At 39.1% G+C, this 19,099-nt stretch overlaps 1 protein-coding gene across 1 annotated transcript in view; it reads right to left on the bottom strand.

Moving 5' to 3' along the window:
• Window positions 1–15,434, bottom strand: part of Il1rapl2 (interleukin 1 receptor accessory protein like 2) — a 1,196,863-nt gene extending 1,181,429 nt beyond the window's left edge. The window contains exon 1 of the mRNA XM_031368558.1: window positions 14,521–15,434. The gene's annotated coding sequence lies outside the window, so the exon portion shown is untranslated. The remainder of the gene's footprint in view (window positions 1–14,520) is intronic.
• Between the last annotated feature and the right edge of the window lie 3,665 nt (window positions 15,435–19,099).

The raw sequence follows: 19,099 nt of genomic DNA, 5'->3' as shown, positions 1-19,099 counted from the left end.
CTTTGGATGGTGGTGTAGTCCCTGGGAGCTCTGGGTAGTCCAGTTAGTTGATATTGTTTTTGTTCCTATGGGGTTACAATCACCTTAAGCTCCTTCAGTCCTTCACCTAACTCTTAGATTGGGGTCCCCAGGATCAGTCCAATGGTTGGCTGTAAGTATCTGCATCTGTCTTAGTCAGGGGCTGGCAGAGCCGCTCAGAGGACAGCCATACCAGGCTCCTGTCAACAAGCATATCAGCACTAGTGTCGCTTCCCTACCCTGGCATTTCCCTACACTGGAGCATTGAGCCTTCACAGGACTAAGGGCCTCTCCTCTCACTGACGCCCCACAAAGTCATCCTCTGCTACATATGCAGCTGAAGCCTTGAGTCCCTTCTTGTGTAGCCTTTGGTTGATGGTTTAGTCCCTGGGAGCTCTGGGGTTACTGGTTGGTTCATATTTTTGTTCCTCCTATGGTGTTGCAAACCCCTTCAGCTCCTTGGGTCCTTTCTCTAGCTCCTCCATTGGGACTTTGTCCTCAGTCCAGTGGTTTCCTGACAGCATCCACCTCTGTATTTGTCAGGCACTGGTACAGCCTCTCAGGAGACAGCTATATCAGGCTCTGGTCACCAAGCACTTGTTGGCATTCACAATAGCATCTGGGTTTAGTGACTGCATATGGGATGGATCCCAAGGTGGGGCAGTCTATGGATGGCCTTTCCTTCAATGTCTCCTACATTTTTTGTCTGTGTTTCCTTTAGACAGGAAGAGTTCTGAGTTAAACATTTTGAGATGGGTGGGTGGTCCCATACCTCAACTGGGGGATGTGCCTATCTGCTGGAGGTGGTCTCTTCAGGTTCTGTCTCCTCACTATTGGGTATTTTGGCTAATGTCATCCCCATTGGGTCCTGGGAACTTCTTGCTTCCCTGGTATCTGGGACTTTTTAGTGGTCCCCCTGTTCCCCACCCCCACTGCTGCATATTTCTATTCATTCTCCTGACCCTCTGCACTTCTTTCCTGTCCCTTCCCATACCTGATCTCGTCTCCCTTTCCCCTCCCCTCCCCTCTCCCACCCAGATCCCTCTCTCTCTTCTTCTACCTCCCATGATTATTTTGTTCCCTCTTCTAAGTAGGATTGAAGCATCCACCATTTGGTCTTCCTTCTTGTTAAGCTTCATAATGGTCTGTGAGTTGTATTGTTCGTATTCTGAGCTTTTTGGCTAATATCCACTTATCAGTGAGTACATACCATGTGTGTCTTTTGGGGTCTGGGTTACTTCACTCAGTATAATTCTAGGTCCATCCATTTGCCTGCATTTCATGAAGGCATTGTTTTAAACAGCTGAGTAGTACTCCGTTATGTAAATGTACCACATTTTCTGTATCCATTCCTCTGTTGAAGAACACCTGGGTTCTTTCCAGCTTCTGGCTATTATAAATAAGGATGTTATGAACATAGTAGAGCATGTGTCCTTATTATATGTGGGAGCATGTTTTGGTTATATGCCCAGAAGAGGTATAGCTGGGTCCTCAGGTAGTACTATGTCCAATTTTCTGGGGAATAACCAGACTGATTTCCAGAGTGGTTGTACCAGCTTGCAACCCCAGCTGCAATGGAGTAGTTCCTCCTTCTCCACATCCTCACCAGCATTTGCTGTCACTTGAGTTTTTGATATTAGCCATTCTGATTGGTGTGAGATGGATAGAATCTTAGGGTCATTTTGATTTGCATTTCTTTGATGACTAAGGATGTTGAACATTTTTCTTTAGGTGCTTCTCAGCCATTCAGCATTTCTCAGTTGAGAATTCTTTGTTTAGTTCTGTACCCCATTTTTAATAGGGTTATTTGGTTTTCTGGAGTGTCAGTCTAAACTAGAATATATCGTGCCTAAATATTTCCACATTGGGAGCACTCCATTGTGAAACCTCTCTTCAATGCAGTTAATCTATGCTGCTATTTTCACAGTTACAAAATCTAGTAAGGCCAAGTGTAACCGCATAAGTTCCTGTGTTTTGATCATGCACAGAAACTCTTGGATTTAATTAAAGCAAATGCAACAAATGTTGACATGCTATTAACTAACAAATTCGTTAGGAGGAGTGACTCCTAAGTCCCACTGGAGTTGGAACATAGAGAGTTTTTTAATGAATATAAAAAGACTGATAAAACTAACAGCCATTTAGGTTTCCATTTGTATATTGGTGCTAAATATTGAATCCAGGATTTATGTATGCTAGAGAAGCACTCTATCACTAAACCACATCCTCAGTCATGAATCTACTTTTATTAAGGGATCTTATATTTTCTTCCTATTTGGCAGAAGGTTAGTAATTAGTATTATAAATATATGCACATATGCACATATATTAGTATAATATGCTTTGTAGATCATAAGTTCCTTCATTGACAGTGTATGATTTATTAAATTTTAGAGTATTCAGAGTTTGCAAATATTACAACCATTTTATGACACTTTTGTCAGCCCCAAATGGACACATTATGGACACATTACTAATTGTCTACTGTACCCTATTTACCTAACTTCAAGAATCAAATCTAACTATTGGAAACCAATTTACCACCCCCATTGATTTGGCTATTCTGAATGTTTTATACAAAGACAATAGTAGAGTGAATTCTTTCTTAACTAGTTCCCTTTACTTACTCTAATGTTTTCTGATTCATCTATGCTGCAGCAGTATTTAGTTCTTTTTATGTTAACATTCATATGTGTGTGTGCATTTATAATTTGCCTATCTACTCACAAATTGACTGATATTTTAGGTTGTTTTTAGTATTTTGTGGTTATTTATAATGATTTTTTAAAAAGACTTTCAGATTTTAAAATAATTTTATGTGTGTGAGTGTTGTGCCAGAATGTATATGTGTCAACATATTGCATGTGTGATGCTGCAGAGGCCAGATGATGGCTTCAGATACCATGTAACTGGACTAAACAGATGGTTATAAGCCTTCAAATGGGTACAGGTGGCCACAGCTGAGTCCTCTACAAGACCAACAAGTGTTCTTAACAGCTAAGCCAACAGTCTAGTCTCCTAATCAGTCTAGCAAGTTCTATTTCATATGCACATCACTGCACTGATCCAGATATTAAAAATACCACTATTTACATTTTTATTGCACATATTCACTTGTATGTATATAAGTGGATGTGCATGTGTGATGGTGCCTGTGTGGAGGTCAGGACAATGTGTACAAATCAGTTCTCTCCTTCTACTCTTGGATTCCTGAGGCTCAAACTAAGATCATCACACTTGCCAGGAAGCACCTTTATCCACCGAGCCATATCTCCAGTCCCCAATAATAGCATTACTCTCTATTAGGTGATAATTCCCTAGTTTCTCTCGGTGACATTAAAATCAATAAAATATATATGGATAGACTAGTATGCAATAGGCAGAAAATGGAAACTAAATAAGTATTTGCTGACTTCAGAATTATTGAATGAGAGAAATCATTCCTTTCACCCCACTTCTCCTTTTAAGCACATTCCAACCAAAGCTACCTGGATGGCATGTCATTGAATATTGGAACTGGAAAAGACTATAGAGTCCAAAATTTCTCAAAATGTGCTTCAAGATCGAGTTGTATCAGAACTACCAGGGGAGCTTGTTAAAAATGCCTATTTCTGTCCTCCCCCTCCCGGATAATCTGATTCAATAAATCAGACTGGGAGGCCACAGGAAGCTGCTTCTGTAATAAGCACCCTAGATAATTCAAATACATACTAAACTCTGAAAATCATTGATCTGGTCCACTCTTGCCACTTTATAGAGGAGGAACCTTGGGTCTATCTGGGCAAGCGCCATGCTAAAGGTTGCAGAGCATGGTATTGGGAGAATGACAGAGTTGAGGTTAGGAATACCAATAGGGCATGTTCTGTTACCTTGGTTATTCTCTTTTATCATATCTTCTTGCCTCTGCAAATAGGAGCCTCCCTCTCAGACATACTCCACAACTGTCAGTGTCTGTCATGCCATATGTGCTCAGTAAAAGTTATTTCTTTAAGCTTGGTCCTTTGTGAACTAAATGACTAAAGGGTCCCCTTTAGGGCAGTATTTGCTAAAAGTATAAAGTAACAAATACAATGCCCATGAAAAGAACACTAGACTCAGGAGGGAGCTCTCTGTGGTTCCTGACCCAAATGTTGAAAAAGCTCCTGAGTAGAAAACAGTCTTCAACCATGTGCTTTGGTGACTAAAGTAGCCCTGTAGTGACATTTCCTGCCCAAGGTCCTGAAACCACTCTGCCCACCCACTGTGATCTATTTAAAGGAGCTAGCTTTTTTTTTTCCTTTTAGACTATACTTTCTGCCAAGATTTCTAACAGAAGAAAATTATAAATTACATGAGCTACCACCATGACTAAAAGGCAGTAGGAAATTTTTAAATGAAAGTTGCTATGCCTATCAGACAGACTCAGTACAAACCTATTACCATATGGTAGAGAAAAAGATGGAGTAGCCATCTAAACCCTTTTTTTCATTTTTCTTCATTTTTTGAAATTTTCAAACTATAAAATAGTACTTTATTATAATTAAACCAAAAAAAAAAAACCATATAACATGTATGGAAAAAAAATCACATCTTTACCCCTTCTGATCTTCTCCCCATAATGTATCAATTTAGAAACAATCCAAATTATTTCTATCCTATTTTATACTGTATATCACTTTATATACACAACACACACACAACCAACCAAACTCTCCTCTAGTGAACGTTATTTTTGTCTTCTTTGACAGTGACAATCATATTCATATTATTCTTCATAAATGTTCTTATTTTACTAGTATGAAGTCAACTGTTTAGCTTTACCTAAACTAACGTTCCAATGAGAATCCCTCATTGTCTGGATTCCAGCTCCTGATAACTACAAATTCTTAGATTTTCTGTTCATATGGACTCAAGTCACTTTCGCTTGCCTCATCACCTATGCTTAAGTTAGCATCACAGAGATCCTACCTGTCCTTTCGCTTTCTTCCCACCTCACAATGTTTCCTTTTTCCTGTGCTGTTTTAATTCCTAGCTCATTGCTTCTTGCAATCTGTACTATCTTCACCTTTGCCCTTCTGCTGAATTCTCTGATGAATCCCAGACAAGGATTAGTACATGTCGCCACTGCTTCAATGAGCACATTGAGCACAGCTTGAAGAAATTATGGGTATAAATTCATGACTTCCATCTTCATTTGAGCACAGAATGCTACCTACTCTTCTGTATTTACTAATGGCCACTTTCCTCCAAATTCCAAAGATTTACTTAGATAATTCAAATCTGTTTACCAATTCCCTCTCAATTTAATCTCAACAAATGATAATGACTGGTACTTCACAGAAAGAACAGAAGCCCAATAAAAGCTTTTGTCACCTTTTCCAATAATACCACAAATGTATATATGCTCTCTCTCTCTCTCTCTCTCTCTCTCTCTCTCTCTCTAAAATATACAAAAATATTTGTATATTTTATTAAAGTGGAGGGAAATCCTTCTTACTATATAAATTTAACCTATCTGTGAAGAAAATTCAGGCTATAGAATTCCTAAATATAAGATCTTGTAAAATTATTCACTTTGAACAGAACACTAGAGAATTAGGTGGTATAAGGGAAATGGCATGTAGAAGCAGGGGAGAGGAAATAAGGAGAGAATGAATACAGTCAGAAACTCAAGTCTGACCATGAAGTAGAATGGCAAAGTATATTCTTGAATAGAAATATGTGGTCAATGTTTGGAATAACAACCATGTGAAACAGATGGTACAGAAGAATGACTGGGTTTGTGTAAAATCTGCTTTAGCAGCATGGTGGGCTGCAGGTAGAGTCATAAAGCAAGCACTCATTTAGGGACTGGTAGGTTCTAGCATAAATATCTTCACTGAAAGGGTTCAGCCATACATATACGGGAGTAGAAAAATGGTCATTGGCTTGATTCAAGAGTGGATAATTTTCTGTAGGTTTACTGGCTAGATAATGAATCCAGGACATATCAGGAAGAGTAGCTAGATTAAAAATGAAGCAATATTAAAGAAGTAATAATCCTCAGATTTGAAATTATTGGAAATTTTACCTTTCAAAGTACAACTTTCAAGTGTGTTATGTTATTGCCCCATTATGTATAAAATGCATTACCTTTATGGGAATTCAATTATTCAATTGACAGAATTCAATTACTACCTGCGAATGACTGTATTTTTTTATTAACATGTACCATGGTACTAATATTTTTAAAGACTTTTTTTAAGAAAGGAAAAAATAAAATCAAAATGTCAGACTTAATTTAAGCTATTAACTAAATTTTGATAGCATGTATACTGAGATAAAGAAGTCACATATCCCAATTATATAAAATTTGAAAATCTGATAACATTCTTTACATATATGCATATATATGGCTATGTATCATATTTCAGTGTATCATTTTATAGTGTAGTTTGGCTTAGTATCACTTCAGGCAGCAATTTCAATAGTTCTATGGCTTTAGGGATTATTTTTTTTTGAGATTATAATTTAATGTAATTATATTATACATTATGCCTTCCCTTCCCTCCCTCCAAACCCTCCCAAATACCCTTCCTTGCTCTCTTTCAAATGTATAACCTCTTTTTAAAAACTCTTTATTGATTCTTTGTGGACTTTACATCATGCACCCCTTCCAACTCCCACAAAAGAAAATAAAAAATAAAAGTAAAAATAAAAAATAAATAAAAACAAAAACAAAACAAAATCTTGTTGTGGAAGCTGTAGTATGTCACAGTGTGTCCCACAGTTTACTCTTCTGTCCATACTTCTTTACTTGGAAATGTTCATTGCAATGATTCATTGGTCCGGTTCAAGGCCTCCGGCTTCTGCTACACTATCAATACTGGATCCTTCCTAGGATTTGTTTTAGAATCTTGCTATTGCCCTATGTTATGGAGGTCCTTCCATTTTGGATCTGCAGAACTGGCCCTTTCACGTGGACCAGTACTTCATGGATTGAGTAGATGTTGGGCTAGACCTGCTTGCTCTCCTAAGCCCATACTACCAGGTGGAGCTCTTCAGCACTGCCCTGGCAGGCTCACTTAAAACCTCAGCTGACAAGGGGCAGGGGCAGGTCTCCTGCTCTCGTGCCCTCCAGGTATACTCACTCATGTCTATACCAACGAGGCCAGCTCTACTGTGTGGCCCAGGAGAGGTGTGGGGCTATAGCCTCTTTTTTTTTTAAATCAGTTGCTTGCTTTCATGCACATATATGTGTATGATCTCAGGAAATGTCCAAATTTTGTGTTTAAATTTCCCTTTCTAAAAAATAGTACTGAAATCACTACCATACTGGGTATATGGCTTGGTAATAGAATGTTTTCTCACCATGCTCAAGGCCCTGGGGTTAGACCCTTATACTTCAAAAATCATACTATTCATTTCCCTTTCAGTGCAATTAATCATGAGAATGAAATTAATTAATACATACAAACCAATTATACTAGTACTCAGAACTTGGTATCAAAACCATCCATTAAACAATATGTTAAAAGAACTGGGAAGTAATGCTAAATAGAATTTTCCATTTCCAGAAAAAGGACAAATGTAAACATCTATCATACTACAAAAGCATTTGAGCTCCATAAAATATGTAAAATATATTTACAACATAATTTGTGAGAGTTGTACTTGAGAGTAAATGTAGATTTATAGCTGTCATGTATTAGTTCTTTGTGTTTATCTTTATTTCTTGTATATTTTACAGATATGCATTTTCAGTGTTTACATAAAATTAGCCATTGAGATTTTCATTTTTACCTTTATTTTTATGATTATAAAAATGATTCCCCATGTTACATTTATTTCAGTAATTTAAATTTTTCTCTTTTTATTTTTCATTCACCCCTTCAGTTATTCTCAAGTTAGCATCTAATTTTGACCAGCTTATCTTGCAACTTCTTTAAGCATAATATTCACTGCCACAACAGATTGGACGTCTGAGAATTTCATACTGAGAATAGCAATACTGAGTAGCAATAAGCAATTGCTTCTAGAAACAGAACTTGTTCTTCACATATTTTAAGAATTTCCATTTATTGTCTTAGAATAAATTCTTAGTGAACCTATGAGATCAAAGAAGTTGTTTCATATCTCTGTGTGAACATCAGCTCACCTGCTAGAAACGGACCAACTTAAATGGGGCATTAGATCAGCCATACTTTTCATCACAATGGCTTTGTTAATCCTTCAAATTTTCTTAATCTGACATGTGAAAATCATTTGTTTGTTTACAAGGGATACTATATATCTTCACTTTTGTGAATATTTTGCTCACAATTTTCCCCAATTTGCTATAAGATACTTTTATTTTGTGCAAATTTATTTTTATATTCTATCCAAATGGTCTATGCAACATATTTGGGCATTTCTGAAGGTTAAAAGTATTACTACTCCCCATGGGGTTTTGGTTCGTCATAAAACCACTAAGGAATAAAATGTTTTACACTATAAAATATTTTAGTGTGCTTTTTTCACATTTAGATCTCTGGTTTTGTTGTACTTAAATTAGTTTTAAACAATGAACATGAGCATGGTTTTATTAAACTTCTCCTCTCTTTCTAACCTTGTTGCCCCAGACATATTTATTGAAAAATCTGTATTTTCCTTCTGCATGAATTGGAAATGTCAAATTTACCATTTCTTAAAATTCAGAGTGTACCTGAGCTTCTTCCTTAGATATCCCTGTGATGTTACATTTATTTGCTCATTCCTACGTAAGTGCCACTGCTTTTTTATCAGTTGTCCAGTGTAATATATATGGCGTAGCACGGCTTCCTTGTAATTTTTCTTCACATCATCATCTGGAATTATAGTGTTTGAAGTGACGTGAATATCCAACTTTCTGCCAAAGAATCAAAATGATTCATATAATATTACTAACTCAATTGTCTTCTGAGAAGGACACTGAACTTTGAACAGCTGCATATGGGAAAATACTCACCTTTGCATACATGTTCTGGCAGAAAGAAACCCAATGTAACTCTTTATGGTGATTTCAGTGTACTGCATCCCCACATTCCAATATGAAAACTGAGCACTTGAAATGGGGCTAATGGTCTGATGACAGATACTTTACTTAAATACAATCAACTTAAATCTATATAGTCTCTTATCTACTGGATAGAGACCATTTAGAGCATAGTGATTTAAAAAAGTTGGTACCATCACGTTTCATAGAACTATTGACAGACAATAAATAGGCTTGACAATTTCCCACTGAATTTGATACTGTCATGTAGATACAGACCTTCAGTCAAATTCTAAAGCTAACTGGTTATGTGCTGTTAAAGCTAATCCCACTTTATAAATATGTAATGGATGTGCTCTGTATGATTGGCATTGTACAAATATAACATGTAGACAGACTTAACAAAGTTTTAAATTCACTGGAGGAGATAAATGATACACAAATAACAGTAACTGCCAAATAAGAACAACAATGCCATAGAATAGAACATAACAAAAGCGCCAGGTGAATTCCAAGCAGAGAGAAAATTAGTTTTGCTCTGGGGCATTAAAAAAAGAAAGGGTTGTGTGAAAGAGGTGACAAACTGCCTCAAAAGTGTTCAATAGGCAAAAGAGTAAAGTGAAGAGGAAGAAGAATGAAAGAATGCTATAGGAAGCACAGAGGAGTAACAAAGGTCACATGAGATTATAAGTGTCTGCTCTAGATCACCATAAATGCAGGAAAACAGAGAAGTGGAGCTTATTGAATGAAATAGAGTGAGACTGAATTCAAAGGGCCTTAGATATCGGTCAAAGAATTCAGACTTGGCTTCATAGCTAATAAAGAGAAAAGAACATCTTATCAGATCACTGTCATCTGAACTTATGATTCCTGAGCAATCACACATATGTGGTAGCAATAGATACAGTTTTACTTCACAAATCTATTTAAACATTAAGCAAGATAAAGAAAAGAGAAAGGTCATTAGTAGACCACAAACCAAGTACAGTAAAGCATAAATGTTAAAAATTCATTTAAAAGTATGATGGGCTAGATATTTCCTATGTTGACACACCATCCAAGTAAACCAGAACAAAGAAAACAAATTGAGAACAATACTTAACACAGAAGGAAGATGATATTACTGTTACAGTGATTTAAAAAGTATAATGACTAGGAGATGACTCAGTAGTTAATAATACTGGCAGCTCTTATGGAGTTCTCTTGTTCAATTCCCAGCCACCACATGATAGTTCACTACAGTCTATCACTGTAGTTTCAGAATATTAAACACCCTCTTCTGGCCTCCTCTAACATTACATGCATGATATGAACACACATACATGCAGGCTATCTATCTATCTATCTATCTAACTATCTATCTATCTATATGTATATATATATATATATATATCACATATATACATATATATAATAAAATAAATATACAATATACATATATTAATATATGATAAATTATATATATACAAATAATATATAATAAAAATAAAACTTAAAAGAACATTAAGAATAAAAATAAAACATTAATTTCTTTACATTGAAAAGGGCAACAAATTATGTGGTATGGGTCACTAGATATGGAAAGGATGATACAATGTTTTTCAAAATTAGTAATAAATGTTGAATGTCTCAAATCTAATGTTTGAGCCTCAACTAAATGTTTGGTCATGCTAGTACATTGGCACAATAATAGATAACTTTGTATGGTTAAAAGTTAATCTATATTATATACCCACCAACTGGAGTTGTTTGAAATTATTCAGACTTGATAACAAGCTGTACCTCTTAGAATGCATTTTTACTCAATATTTTTACAGTTAAAATATTTTAATTATAAAATAATCATGTAATTACCAAAATTTAGAAAACTCAAGTTTCTAACCTCATTCTGATTTTATATTAAAACATTCACATAGAAATTATATAAAATCTGAATATATAAACTGTTATAACTATTTTACTAGATTTAATTTTCTAATGATTTTAGCAAAAAACAAAAATCAGCAAAGGAATGAACCAAATGAGCCTCAGAAAGATTAGTCAAAATATGATTTAGAGAGTAAACCAAAGACAGCAAGTACAAATTTTTATGATAGGCCACATCAAGAATCCAGAATATATATACATATATATATATATATGTATATATATTCTATAAATGAACAAGTATAGACTTTATTATTGCCATCATTCCCTAAAACAATTTAGCATAATAACTATATAGCACTGACATGATGTTAGATATAAGCAACCTGGAGAAGAAAAAATATATGGAAGAATGTATATAAGTTATAAGCAAATATATTAAACCATTTTATATAAGAGCCATGAACATCCATGGATTTTGGTTTACTTGATGTCTTAGAATTAATCTGCTCTATATGTCAAGAAATGACTTAATATTTTGTTATGCTTATAGGATAACCAAATAACAAAACAAATGAGGTAAAAAAAAAAACTTAAATCATACAAGAAGCCAATATATAGTAACTTGAAGATAGGAGGTTTAAGGAGAAATGTTAACTTACAAAGGTGGTCAAAGCCAGGTTCATTGGAACAGAGAACATATGTTTTAACAGTGATGGACAGAAACTCGACTGGAGAAATCCTGATAGCTCACACTTAAAGGATAGTCCAGATTTTTCTTACTTTTGCATTTTATTTCTAAAGAGCTCAACCTGTGGAGTGTTTAATAAGATGTCGACTTTATTGCAATGCCTTTTCATAAGAAGCATATGGCCCTTGTCAAATGAAGGCGATGTGTTCATTCCTTCTAACTGACCCTTATGTGATCCTTACTACCACAATTATATAAATACCTGGATATACAAAGCAGGATGCATTTCCCCTCAAGGAGTACTCACAGATTGCTACAACTGTCATGGAATCTATTCAGATCACCACTCATTTCTGTTAAGGAACAGATGTGAGCTCAAAATTCCATTTTACTGAAGTGTTTATGATCATTTCAACCACGTTTGACTCCTTTCCCTTTCCCAATTTCCCCCATTTTCTTCCCAAACAGCAAATTTTTGAACCAAGCCACTTCCCTAAATGCAATCCAACATTTTAAATAAAATAACATTTATTGCCTTAAACAAGACTGAAATTGTCATTTTGTGATTTACTGTTTTCAAAATGCTAGGTCCATCACAGCATGCCTTCTTAAAGCTAAATAAAACATCATTTGGTTTTACACCTGTGGATACATATTTCAGGTGAGTAACTCAGGTTGTTTCTCAAGTGGCCAGAGCATCAGCTGACACTAGGAAACAATGCACGTTCCTACAGGCTCCATTCCCTGTTGTTGTCAAACAAGAACCTTGCATTCACCTGAGTAGCTGTGGCTCAGGTCACTAGTTAGTAAACCAAGGCACCTTCAAAGGGCCACTATCCAGATACCCAGGTTCCCCGGAACCCCACCAACAGGATTGTTTTAGCTTCTGTACTCAATAGCAGTAAGAGCCCTAGGAAACTGAAAATATCCCATTGTTCAATCCGAGGGCAGTTATCTCATAAAGTTATTTAAATTCCAAGCATAATGCTCTACTGCCTGGCCTCAGTCTGTGGGGCAAAAGCATAGCCAGCTACAGCTAGCTATCTCAAAGACAACTCCAGTGCCTCAGCCTGCAGAAAGGGAGGGCAAGTGGCTAGAGAGTGTGTGAGCCAGAAGCCTTTGATGCAGCAGCCTTTTAACCTGCATTTAAATGCTTTCGATTTAAATCTGCTTCCAGCCTGGTAAATTCGGGCCTTTAGCCCAGGGCAGCCTGCAGACTGCAAAGTTTTTTTGTTTTTTTGTTTTTTTGTTTTTTTTTTTTTACAGTAAGCCAACGGCTCAGAGCTACAGCCACAGCTTCAGGTCCAGCCACTGAGCTCTGTGACAGTGATATACCCAGAAAGCAGAGTTGGTAGAGACAGCAGACGAGGCTGGTGGGGAAGTCCCTGCTGAAGCCTAGAGTGTGAGACACCTGGGAATTTCCAGCTCCCTAGGTCCACTGTTAATTGCCTGATTTCCATTGGGGTCAGGGTTAGAAGTACTGTGTTTGGAGCCACATGACAAGAAGAAAGCAGAAGCAACGTGTCTATGACCCTGTAAGCAGAGCTGCCTAGCAAACAGCATCATCACTATTATTACCCTGAAATTGTCAGGGACGGCCTACGTCTACTACAGTGGATGGAGTGGAGATATAGGAGTTTCAGTGGTTTAAATAATCCCCAATCTCACACACCTATCCTGGACACTTAAATTTCCTCCTTTCCAGGGACTGTTTAGCTGAGGTACTCTTCCTGACCTGTACACTGCTCAAGAAACTTACAAATATTCAAGAACATGTCTTTCCTCTCTCACCCTTCTTTGGGTCTGTCTTGGTCGCATGCTTTCCCGAATTAGAAAAGGAGCCAATATTACTCCTTGAAACTCCATACAATCTGTGGTTGAATATGTCAGTGATGGGCCAGTGCTGCCTCCCATTCACCATTAAAAAAAAAACAAACCAATAATAATAACCTTAAAGAGATTCCTTCCCCAGGGTACCTTTCGACCCAGATGTACTTTATACCAATGTAACTTTAGCAGGGAGAGATGAGTCTTAAATATTTGTCTACTAATGTCTGCTCCTAACTACCTTATACTGGGTAGGAGTAGCTGCGGGGACCAAACGAAACCATTGGAGCGGGAGTACTTAGTTTTTCCAAGTCTCTCTGCCAAAGAGTTTTCTTTACTTCTTTTTATTTTTTTTAATCTTTCTTTAAACGTGTGATAGTAACATCAAGCTCTTTGTTCAGCTCCAGAGGTTCAAGTCAAGATGAGCCACTTGAGGGTTACTCTATCTAAACTCTCTTCTCCTTTTCTGAGATCCCCTCACAAGGAATCTGAAGGGCAACTTGATAATGGACCATCTTTATCCCCAAGGAACAGAAAGGAAAGGTTCAGATAACCTGGAAAACACCTGCTCAAAGGGGCAGGGATGATTTCCACCACCCCAACCCACCCCGTCAGGATGAAGAGAGTGTCTCCAGGTGTGCAGCCTTTGGGTCTTAAGGGCACAAAGACAGAAATGGCTCTGGGTAATCAGCACTCTCTCCAGTCCTGTGTCCCACAGAAGTCCCGGACACAGGAGCCTATATTGGGAAACCCCGGCTGCTCTACCGGGCAGTCATATGAACCCCATCCTCCTTGGCTTGCTCTCCTGGCCATAGCCAAAATAATAAGAATTCGGAAGCACCCACTGGGAAATTGCGTTTCAGGCTGCAAAGCCGCGAGTCACTGGCAGACCACAAATATCTTGCTGGAAAAATACAAAGCTCAGGCTTGCCCCTACCTGACACAACAAGCAGGCTCCTACAAGGCGAGAAGCCCCTAGTCCTAAACTTTCAATAAGGACTTAGAGAAAAAAAAAAGAAAGAAACTGGCTAGTTTCCAAGTGGGGAAGCCCCATGGTGCAGGAAGACTAAAGCTTCTATGGCCTTATCTTCCCAGAGTGCCTTTACGAAGAGCCAACTATCTGTCCCGAGAGTCGAGTTCGCCTTACCTGAGTCTTGCAAAACAACCAGCAAGGTCCAGCTGGTTTCAGGCGTGTAGTTCCATGTCCTGGACGAGATGAAGAGCGGAGTTCAGAAGATCGCAGGTTTTGGCTTCCAGGGCGGCCAGTAAAGCTGCCCGGAGATGAATGGGGTGTAGGCGGCGTTTGGAAGAAGGTGTCTCCCAAGCCGCGGACTCAAAGTCTCGCACCAGGTTCACTCCACTCCCAGTCCTAAGCCAGCGAGGGTACCTGGGAAGTTCGAGAGATTCCTGGAGTTCAGTGACGCTTCCGTGGACTTCGGGATGTACGGGGGAGAGAGGACAGGTTACAGAAGGTTTCTAAATCATTAAGTCCCTTTAGTTCGAATGGCAGGTACCACTTCTCAGCTCAGTGACTGGATTCTCGAAGGTGCCCGCCTCCAAGATTCTTAGGAGCGAGTTAGTTCTGGTGCTGCCTCCTTCCAGTCGCACCTGGTTCAGGCCGAACAGTGCGCGCCACGCTGGGGTGCGGGACGCGGGGCACCCCAGTCGGCGATGCTACTACCGCTCGCGGGACACGCGAGCTCCAGAAAGCTTCGGAGCCACAGGCTCCGCCGGGCTGCGCTGCAAGCAGCCTAGCGTGCACCCCACTCTCCCTCCTGCGCGGCTCCAGTGCTTCCTGGAGCCCTCCAGCCGGTGCGCAGAAGCCACTGGCTCCCAAGCCCTCGAAGAGAAGAGTGAGAGGAGTAAGCGCTGCGCTCCTCACATCCTGCCACTGTCGCCAGCGCCTCAAAAATATGCCTGGAGTAGGGAAGTGGGAGGGTAGTGGAAGTCACCCAGAGCCTGGGCTTCGTTGCTAACAGTTTGGTGCCTCCTGACTGACTGACTGCAACCGGGAGGTGCGAATTAGAGAAGGACCACTCTGGCACGTCACTGCAAAGGGCTGCTTCTGCTCCTCCTCCTCCTCTTTCACACCCCCTTTGGATTTGGAAGCGCCAAGAGTCGAGACCGAATGAGGAGAGTGGAGGGGAGATGCTGCCAACCCTCTAAGTCGTCCCCCCCCCATCCCCTGGTTTAAAAACGCGCTTTTCTTACCCCCCTCCCTCCCGCCCCCCGAGAAGGGAAGCGTGTCGCTGCAGCGCCGTCTAGTGTCCTTGCCAGACTAGGCTGCCCATAAAGGGATGAGGAGAGCGTTCCGCTCAGTGCAGGTGTGGAAAGTCAAGATCGCAAAGTTTTTTTTTTTTTTCAGCTTTTCTGGTCCCCAGTTCCAGCCACTGAACAAGATAGCTAGTCCATCCGGCTATGCACCTGCCTGGTTCCCTGCCGGCTTAAGGCAGAACTTAATGGTTTTTTTTGTTTTGTTTTGTTTTGTTTTGTTTTGTTTTCTTTAAGACGAAGGCTGCCAGGTTATCTCATTTTAGTTATAATTAAGCTTCCCAGAAAGCAAGAGAACTCTTTTCCAACCCCTTCTGTGATAAAGACCCCGAATTCTCTCCGGTGTTCCACTCCCCTGGCCTTAGGGCAGGTAGGTAATCTTCCCGGGAAGTTGGGATAGTCTCAGAGCTAGACCCAGAGACTCTGTCCTTAAATCTGAGGCTCACCAGTCATGCTCCTGAACACCTACTCCCCCACGCCAGGCAGCCCCCAAACCCCTCTCTTAATCATAAAAGCAGAGAAACTATTTACTCAAGAACCTGCAGAATCCAGACCGCAGCGGTGCAGAGTGCATAGTTTCTACCCTAAAGTGTCTTCTGCAGCATTCCCATGGGCCCTTGATACCGTGCTGATTAACGTACTTAACAGGATTGCTCATTTAACGGGTCAGCTGAGCGCCGTGCGCTAGAATTTGCTGCTACACTGAGCTCCTATTAATTTTATCTTTCTGTGCACTTTCTCCAGCTGTTCTCCCGAGGCTGCTCCCGTGCTCTGCATTAGCCCCAGAAAGCCAGCTAGTGAGGGAGACAGAAACAAGGACCAGGAGGGGGCAAGCGCTTGGCGTGCCTTTGCCGCAGCGCAGATCCATGCTTTTTCTAGTTGGCTTTCTTTGCCTGAGCCACAGTCAGAGTACACTCAGCTAAAGCTTTTGCGTGTGGTTGAAGTTAGTCTCCCTCTTTTACCAAGTTCACCGGCTTGTACTCCTTTTTCTTCCCCGTGTGGATCATTCATCTTACTGTATCTCACAAAACCCCACCTCGTGGCATATTCCTTCTGCAACCAGAGTTAAATTTGGAAATTTCGAGAAGTCACTGGAAAAGAAAAGTCCTTTTAGGCAAGAAGCAATTGGCTATACCAAGACAGTCTCCCTGGGTTTTGTTGTTTATGTGCGTGCTTGTCGGGCAGAGGTGCTTTTGAAACAGGGGAGGTGCCCTACAATTTCTGTTTCTGTTTGTTAATGATTGTTTTTACCTAAAACACTTTCCCTAGACAGGGATGGCCAGCTGTTTCTCTTCTGTCCTTTGTTACAGTGCTACTGAAAACTTCCCTACGTGCTTGCCCAGCATTAGCCTTCATCTCCATGTCAAGCCAACTGCTGCTGGGCCTACATCACTGTTACTGCCATTCATGAGGCTTGGTTCCAACCACCTGATAGACCACCAGCAATACATACAGGGTGGGATCCACAGTAGAAGAACCCCATTTCCAGAACTATTATCTCTTGGTTAGGTCAGATGCACACACGCTGACCTTCCATATTGTGTCAGTCCTCGGACTCTGGGCTTTAGATGATCAGCTGAGATGTCCTAGGTGAGGACATATGGCTAAGCCAATATGAGACCCTTCACTTATATTAGAATCCAGTAGGTAGGGCTGGTGTAACTCATTCACAATGCTGGACAGTGTTATCCCTCTGCACATCATAAAGTAGAAAGACTGTACATTTAAAACAAAACAAAGATCTAAGCATGGTAGGCACCATGCCTAAAATCCTAGCACTGGAGGGCCTAATACAGCAGAATTACCATGAGTTCAAGGTCAGTCTGCCTTATGTAGTAAAGCTCTGTTTAAAAAATAAATAAACAAGTAAAAAATAAATGTGGTCATTTCATTGACCAACTTCTCATCAACTTTCTATACCCAATTTTATACAACTTTACTAACTTGTACCTGTTTATATATCATACTCTATACCTTCTGTACCTAGCAAAGTATACTCTTTTTTTTTATTACTACCATTCCTTCAGTACTTTCACTGTTGATTCGGGTTGGTATTTAAGTCTTAGAAATGTCTTAAGTCTGACTAACCTTACTGTCTTATGTAATATCACCCTTACCAGAGACTTTAAGATGACTTTTCACAATTGGGAGTTTAAAGCTCAGGCAGATCAGTGGATTTTCTCTGAATAGGAGAGAGGTTGTTGATGCCCAACCAAGATAGCTCTTTGTTTAATCCTTTGTTCAGTCCTTCTAGTGTCATTAATGGTTAGACTATGTAATCTCAAGTGAGTTGAGGATATGGGACCAGAAAAAGGGAGAGGATGGACATAGTGAATACAATGCAACTTACTGCTAAACTAACAGAGCAATCCCCCTGCCTCAATAGAATATGTTCATAATCTTCCTAATTTAAAACAAACAAAAAACAAACAACATCAAAAAAAAAAAAAAAAGGACCTTACAGGCTTCTCCAAACCTTGGCTACTCACTCACTGATTGATTCAGAGAAGAGCTGCTTGCCATCCAGTGAGGAAAACATCTTTAAAATATTAAGAATAGGTATAACTAACATTTTTAAATAAGTTGTAATATACTTCTACCAAGACAAATTTAAAAATTGTCTTACAGGAGAATATTTATTATGTATCTGATACATATGAAGTACCTTACATGCTTGATTTTAATTTACTCTTGTTATGAAACCAGTTGATAGTCTAAATTAATTGTTTGTGGAAATTGTTAAAGTATTCATAATACTATACTCTATATCTTTTATACAGAAATCTCAATATTAGGTTCCCTTAAGTGCCAAATATGTTTCTAGGTAAAAGTTACAGTTCATGAACCATAAAGAAACTGAAAATTTTACTTCAAGCAAATAAGTCCTTTCTGAAAACACAAAAATTATGCTATAAACAAGATGAAAATAGAAGCTATAATGTGGGGGGATTAAGACACTTCAAAGAACAGTATTTCATAAATATACAGTGTTCTTACAAATCAATTTGTAAAAATCAATCCAACAGAAAAATAGGAAGGGCCAGCGAGAGAGACCAGTAAGTAAAGAGGCTTGCTATCCAAGCCTGGCTCAATTTGATACCCAGAACCCAAATAAAGGTAGAAGAAAAACAATTCCACAAGTTGTTCTCTGACCAAACATATGCCATGATACATAGGCATACATGTAGTAGTTGTAGTAGTAGTATTTATGTAGATGAGTCAACTTTTCTTTCTGTGCCTTCAATGCTGTCTTTTGAAACCTGTATATTAGAGACAATATATTGTGGCAGTTCTCAATGCTGATTCTACTCACTAAGGTCTTATTTATTGCTTACTTGTTATTTACTTACCTAGGCTATTTTGACAAAGCATATCTTTCCTGCCACGGACACCTGCGTGATGGCGGTATTTGAGGTGAAAGCTTCAAGGAAAGTCAGCCTCCTGCCTCCGCATTG

The sequence above is a fragment of the Mastomys coucha genome, chromosome X, assembly GCF_008632895.1.
Source record: "Mastomys coucha isolate ucsf_1 chromosome X, UCSF_Mcou_1, whole genome shotgun sequence".
Lineage (NCBI taxonomy): Eukaryota > Metazoa > Chordata > Mammalia > Rodentia > Muridae > Mastomys > Mastomys coucha.
This window is presented reverse-complemented; position numbering and strand designations above follow the sequence as displayed.